Source organism: Tachypleus tridentatus, chromosome 7, assembly GCF_004210375.1.
Source record: "Tachypleus tridentatus isolate NWPU-2018 chromosome 7, ASM421037v1, whole genome shotgun sequence".
Taxonomy (NCBI): domain Eukaryota; kingdom Metazoa; phylum Arthropoda; class Merostomata; order Xiphosura; family Limulidae; genus Tachypleus; species Tachypleus tridentatus.
This window is the reverse complement of record NC_134831.1, coordinates 47098744-47106740: the sequence shown is the minus strand read 5'-3', so window position 1 is coordinate 47106740 and position 7997 is coordinate 47098744.

Here is a 7997-nt window from a genome sequence, read left to right as displayed (position 1 = left end):
TGAGTAGCCTGTATAATGATATTTAATAAACCCTTGCTTTGAATTTTAGCAGAATAATGATACATAATTTTGTGGTCTGCTGTGTAAAGGAATTTGAAGGAGATAGAAGGAATTTGTTATGTGAAATATACAAAATAATTAGCTTAACGTTATATATTCCTTCAACTGAAAAGTTTTCAAAAAATGAACCTACAACAAGAATTTAAAAAAAATGTCATACTTTAACATATAGTTAAAAAAATAAATAAATAACTGATTAATGAAGTGATATGGTTAAGGCAAAATAATACCAACTAATTAATTATAGATTAGTACTATGTTCCAAAAATAAAGTTTTAATTTGAATATTTTATTACCGAGTACAAATTTAACTTTAAGTTGCAATACCATTCTGCAACCTTCCACAAAATTGTTAGCGTTCATACTTTAAATTCAGACTTTTGTCGGGCCTGGCATGGCCAAGCGCGTAAGGCGTGCGACTCGTAATCCGAGGGTCGCGGGTCGCTAAACATGCTCGCCCTCCCAGCCGTGAGGGTGTATAATGTGACGGTCAATCCCACTATTCGTTGGTAAAAGAGTAGCCCAAGAGTTGGCGGTGGGTGGTGATGACCAGCTGCCTTCCCTCTAGTCTTACATTGCTAAATTAGGGACGGCTAGCACAGATAGCCCTCGAGTAGCTTTGTGCGAAATTCCAAAAACAAACAAACAAACAGACTTCTGTCGAACTCAAATACAGAACCTCAAACTTGAATTCAAATATTAATAAATGTAATTACCCAATTCAGTTTTCCATACTTTTCTTTAAGTTTAAATGAAAAAAGCTGCTAAGGTACATGTTATTTTTAAACTTACCCATGACAATTTTTTTTATCTTGGTATATTTTTTTAGGATTTTCTTCAGAAACAATAGTTCTTAACTTTCGCATAATTTCCTCATTTGTTATATCTGTCTTGAACAATGAATTGTTATTGTTTCCGATGTCCTTTCAATCAACTCAAAGAAGTGAAACGTTATTTACTCCCTCTTTTTCAATAGGTTTTGCACACTGGTAAAGAAATGTAGTCATTAATATTACAACTATGAAGTAATAATTCTAACTCAATGATATATGTACATTTAGAGAGTAACTGTGAATTCAATACTCTGATACCAGTGATGGAAACAAAGAGCAGCTTTTGAATTATATAATCAGAGATTATGAAAAATAAAAACCTGTATAGAATGCTCTAAATTAGACCATTAAAGTTACGAACCACCTGAGGGTTACACAATTTAACTTGAAACATAATTCATTATAAAATATATCATTTGTGCTGCATAGGTGTAAGAGATAAAGCAGATATTAATAGTTATCCAACAATATTGATATCACAAGAAAATAGACTGGTTATTTCTTAAGGTGTTTCTAATTAAACGACTCCTGATTAAATAGATGTACGTTTTTCAATTTGTAGCACTGAAATCAGAAGTTCGATCCCCTCAGTGGACAAAGCATTTATCCCAATGAGGCTTTTAAATGACACCATCAGCAGCAGAATAGATGACATGAGCAATGACACCTTGGCTCAAGTAGTTGCTGATCTGATTTCAAGCCCAGCAAAATTCAGCCTTCAACTCGAGACCACCGACGTTTCCAATCTAAGCCAGCTTGTTCTATTCGTGTGCTATGTGAAGAATGACGAGATAAAAAAAGATTTTATTTTATTTTATAAGCTTCTTACAACAACAACTAAGGGAGCTAACGTGAATAAACTTGTGGATGACTTCTTCAGAGACAACGATCTTTCGTGGGATATGGTTTCTGCAGTTTGTTCGGACGGAGCTCCAGTCATGCTGGGATGAAACTGATTTTGGTGCACTGGTGAAAGCTGATGCACCACACATCATTGTAACACATTGTGTTCTGCACAGGCATGTGTTGGCAACAAAACCTTGCCTTCAAAACTGGCAGAAGTATTAAAAATTGTAGTGGAATGTGTGAACGTTGTGCAAAATAGTGCCCTGAAGCACTGCATCTTCAAAGAGCTGTGTAATGAAATGGGCTCTGAATTCGAGGTACTTCTGTACCATTCTAACGTTCGGTGGTTATTCTGGAGAAGGGTGCTGAATCGTGTTTTTGCCATGCGTGTGGAATTAGCCCTGTTTTTGCGAGAGCACCAACATTGTCATGCAGATTGCTTCCAAAAATCTGAGTTCATTCTCAATTTGGCATAAAGGGCCGATATCTTCAATGCTCTCAATCACTCAATCAACAGATGCAGGGCGGTAGAGTCAACATCATCGAAGCGGAAGAAAACCTGAAGGCTTTTCAAAAAAAGCTACTGTTATGGAAACGACGAACAGAAAATGATAGCTTCGCAAACTTTCCCCTGCTGGACGACTGTGCAAGTAAGATCGAAGATGTATCTGAAATCGGAGACATTTCTGTACCCGGAGAACTGAAGCAAACAATTGACATGCACTTAGATGAACGCGCAAAATCTCTCTACGAATACTTACCCACCAGAGAGCCATTTCCAGCATGGGTGAGACAGCCGTTCACGTTTAGTGTTGTGACAGCAGATGTCAATGATGAATACCTCGACGAAATCATTGAACTTTAGCAGAGCCAGCTAAAGAACAACAATGCTCTCAACGTTTTGGTGTCACCAAATCGTAGCGTACTTGCTTATTGCTAAGAAAGCCCTTGAAATGCTCATACCGTTTGTTACAACGTATCTTTGCGAGCAATCCTTTTCGAGGATGGTAGACACAAAAACGAAGAAAAGGAACATACTTTGTAGCGAAAATGATATGAGAGTGGCACTTGTTAAGGTGAAGCCACACATTTCTGAACTTGTCTCTGAAAGGCAACAGCAAAAGTCACATTGATTTGCAGTAAATATTCATTGAGTTATGTTTTTTTGTCTGAAATTCATGTTTTGTTCTTTGAACACAGCGATATTGTGTGTAACTGATGAATGGTTCATTTTGTGCACTAGTAGAATATCTCCTTATGTTTTGAATTTGAAAAAATCATATTTTATTTTTCCAATTACAAAGGGTTCAGTGAATGCAAGTACGAAACTTCTGGAGTTCAGTACCTCCAACAAAGTTAAGAACCACTAGTCTAGAATAATCTGTGGTAATTTGTATCAGTCTCATATAGATAAAATACTGGTGTCTCAAAAAAGTATCCCGTTTTACGAAAATTAGTCATGTTCCATTTCCTTACAGTGATCATAATACAGTTGAATGTACAGTTAGTTTTTCTCCTGCTCTGCGAGGGCCTGGTGTGTGGTTGTTTATTAATAAGTTAGTAGATCATGTGAACCATACTAGAAATATTGAATTACTGATTGAAAGAGGTAAATGCAGATAAACTTATAAAAATGACTTAGTTACTTTGTATGAACAGTTATTTAGTGATATTTGTTACCCATAAGTATGCAAAACTAGAAGCTCAAAACCGTAAGTATGATCTTGCATGACTAAAGTCAAAGTTACGTAGGGAGAACAATTACTTGTCGAAAGATGCTCAGCGTGATCCTAAGTAGGCTTATTACTTCGAGGAACAAATAAACGATATACAGCTTGCCAGTATAGAAGGAGCCCTAGTTCGGGCACCGGTTAAATGGTTTGAAGAGGGAGAAAGGAGTACACAGTAGTTTTTTCTGCAGAAAATAATAGAGTAAAAATACATTCAGAAATTGTATGATGCAGTGGCGGCACCAAGGGGGGCTTGAGCTCCCCCCAATATTGTTACCTACATATATTCATAAAATATGGAAAACACAATCGTCATTGTTGCTTAACAATTAACATCAAAGAGACATAGATCTGTAGAACTCAGCGTCTTCATCAAAACGGAAGTATGTGTCATGCGTCCCATAGCAACGTACTGAATGCACTGAAACTCATGCGCTGTATTGCTGCTCCTTGTGTAATGCCATTCTGCTTTCAGTTTGACGAAAATTGGACAACCACATTGATTTCAAGTTACAACAGATCATCAGGGATTTTACTTGATAAACCAAAGGTTTCACAGGTATTTGCCCATTAATTTCATTTATCTTTTATTGAAAAGTAAAACATAGTATGCATGTATCAGTGTATGGTATATAGGTCAAAACTATAAAGTATTTAGCCGGTGTTGTGTCCTCTGTGAGATCATTTTGCACTGTGTATCAGCCATCCAAAATTGTACTGATGATTGTGGCATACACTTAAAATTGTGACTTATAATCCAGTTAATGTTATACTTATGATTAGATAATAACCTTACATGTTGACTGACCAAATAATATTTCTAAACAATTTTAGAATGAATTTTGAAATTTTCATTGGACTATTTAAAAGTGCCTAATTTAATGTAATGTAGTAGTTAGTTAGTTATAGTTAGTTATCACCATTAGGTTCCACCAAGGAACATAGGGCCACAATCGCTTGCGAATTTTTCAACAGGTATTTAAGTGAGTAGGTTGTTAGCCCACTGCACCGAGCCGTCCCTAATTTAGCAGTGTAAGACTAGAGGGAAGGCAGCTAGTCATCACCACCCACCGCCAACTCTTGGACTACTCTTTTACCAACGAGTAGTGGGATTGACAGTAACATTATAACACCCCCACGGCTGGGAGGATGAGTATGTTTAGCGCGACCGGGATGCGAACCCGCGACCCTCCGATTACAAGTCGCACGCCTTACGCGCTTGGCCATGCCAAGCCCAGTGTAGTAGTTACATTATTTTAATTTACCATCTATACTTCATATTGATGGCATTTTTGGAAGACCCTGCACAGTTTATCTCTTCCCCCCCCCCCCCCCCCCCCAACGAAAATATTCTGGCGCCGCCACTGGTATGATGAAAATTATGTACCTTGTACAGCTATAACATATATTTTAAACTGTGTATATTATTATTACCGGACTTTATGTTTTCATTCGTGTTTAAATTAACTAAAAAGTTGTCTTCCGTCAATCGAAAACTTTGCAAAGCTCTCATTTCATCGGAGGAAGTATTAAATGCATTGAAAGGAATGAAGAGTGGTAAATCTCCCGGTCTCGATGGCTTCACCACAGAATTTTTCCAGATTTTTATGCCTCTTATTGTGGACAATTATGTTAAGTAGTTAAATCAGATGTACTCTCAAAACCAGCTGCTACCAATTATGAGAAAAGGGTTAATAGTTTTGCTCTCTGAGAGAGAGGCGACAATACTAGATTAGAAAACTGCAAGCATTCATACATGTTTGCAGTTCTTTCTAGAATGGGATTCGGTACCAATTATTGCAACTGGATAAGATTATATTTTACCAACATCACTGGTCTCGTTAAATGCAATGGATATCTGACAAAGGAATTTACTATTTCTAGAGGGATAAGACAGGGGTGCCCTTTATCTGCATAAATGTATGTTCTCTGTGCAGAACCTTTCAGAGAAGCCTTGGTACATAACCCACAAATTCGAGGTATTTCTCTCAAATACAATAATATCTGTTCAACTTCACTGGTATACATGCATGCTGATGATACTCAGATAATAGTGTCTGATGCTGACTCTCTTATTGCCATACAAGAAACGTGTAATGATTATGAACGGGCATCTGGTAGCAAAATATACTGGGAAAAAAAGTAAAGGTACGTGGTTGGGCTCATTAGCTGATAACCAGGAATTAAAAATGGATAAATTGGCTATTGGAAATAGCCCTTTAAAAATGTTGGGTATTCAGTTCCATACAAATGCGGCAGAAATACATGATCTGAATTGGGAAGTATTGTGTCAGAGAATAACACGCATATTGGTTGCTTGGAGATATCGGAATCTGTCATTGAAAGTCAAAGTTATGGTTGTGAACTCGTTAGCTTCCAGTACTATTTGGTATTATCTGATGGTCTTGCCGATGGAAAACAGGATTTATCTGACAATTAAACATGATATTTTACGGTTTATATGGGATGGTGGAGTACATAAAGTGCGTAACGAAATTTTGGTATCTTCGAAAGACAAAAATGGTCTCAATTTAACAGACGTCAAGAGGGAAAAGGCGGCGTATTGGTTAAAATGGTTCTTCAGATTATAACACATTTCCATCTATGTTTATCCTCTTTGCCCATCTTTAAGACAAGTATGGTGATTTAAATCTTGGGCACGATGTGTGGTATTGTGACATTCTCCCACGACAAATGATGAATGTTCCTACATTTTATTATGAAGTATTAGAGTTTTGTAAAACGCTCGTTAGGAGTCGTCGAATCTTCCCAAATAACACAGATTGTTTTCCGGCAACCACTGTTTCTCAATGTTTTGTTCTCACTATGGGATTAAGTACATTCTAAAATATACATTTTATTAGCGCTGGACTAATTCGCTTAAGGGACTTCACTTACGAATTTGTCCCTCCTTAACTTCCCTTAAAACTTATCGAGTTATGTCAGGATGTATCTGAAAGTGTGATACCTGTTCAAGTCAGACAGTATTACAAAAGTTATATGATGCTATTCCAGAAGAATGGAAAGACTTGGTTGAAAGAGAAATTCCACCAGTTACAGGTACGACACAATTTATTTTTGAGATGTGTGATTCAGATGGTGAAAATGTTATCCACTTAAATTATCTTCCTGTTAAAAAACTGATTAAGTTAACATACTTAATCAATGATTTCGTCGAGGTATTCATCATTGATATCTGCTGTTGCAACACTAAACGTGAACGGCTGTCTCACCCATGCTGGAAATGACTCTCTGGTGGGTAAGTATCCATCGAGAGACTTTGTGCATTCATCTAAGTGCATGGCAATTGTTTGCTTCAGTTCCCCGGGCACAGAAATGTCTCTGATTTCAGACACATCTTCGATCTTACTTACACAATCGTCCAGCAGAAGAAGTTTGCAAAGTTATCATTCTCTGTTTGTCGTTTCCATAACAGTAGCTTTTTGAAAAGCCTTCAGGTTTTCTTCCGCTTTGATGATGTTGACTCTACCACCCTGCATCTGTTGATTGAGAGCATTGAAGACATTGGCCATGTACGCCAAAATGAGAATGAACTCAGATTTTTGAAGCAATCTGCATGACAATGTTGGTGCTCTCGCAAAAACAGGGCTAATTCCACACGCATGGCAAAAACACGATTTAGCATCCTTCCCCAGGATAACCACCGAACGTTCAAATGGTACAGAAGTACCTCGAATTCAGAGCCCATTTCATTACACAGCTTTTTGAAGATGCAGTGCTTCAGGGCACTATTTTGCACAACGTTCACACATTCCACTACAATTGTTAATACTTCTGCCAGTTTTGAAGGCAAGGTTTTGTTGTCAATGCATGCTTGTGCAGAACACAATGTGTTACAATGATGTGTGGTGCATCAGCTTTCACCAGTGCACCAAAACTATAGTTTCATCGCAGCATGACTGAAGCTCCGTCCGAACAAACTGCAGAAACCATATCCCACGAAAGATCGTTGTCTCTGAAGAAGTTATCCACAAGTTTATGCACGTTAGCTCCCTTAGTTGTTGTTGTAAGAAGCTTATAAAATAAAAAAATCTTCTTTTATCTCGTCGTTCTTCACATCGCGTACGAATACAACAAGCTGGCTTAGATTGGTCTCGTCGAGTTGAAGGCTGAATTTTGCTGGGCTTGAAATTAGATCTGCAACTACTTGAGCCAAGATGTAATTTCTCATATCATCTATTCTGCTGCTGATGGTGTCATTTGAAAGAGGAATTTGGGATAACTTATTTTCAGCAGCTTTTCCCAGTATGATATTCGCTATCTTCAACGCAGCTGGTTTTGGGAGTGCTTCACCAATGGTGTATGGTTTGCCCTACTTTGCGATCAAGTACGCAACTTCGACGATGCTGTGAGGATCGGTTTGTCGATGGGTACAAAGCCGAGAACAGGCAAAGTAGCCTTTTCATCGAATCTGGCTCTCTTTATCTTGAATTCACCAAGCGTTGTGTTCTTGTATTTCTTATCTCCATGCAGCTTTAGGGAGTGTTCTCTTAGTTTTGCCGGCGCT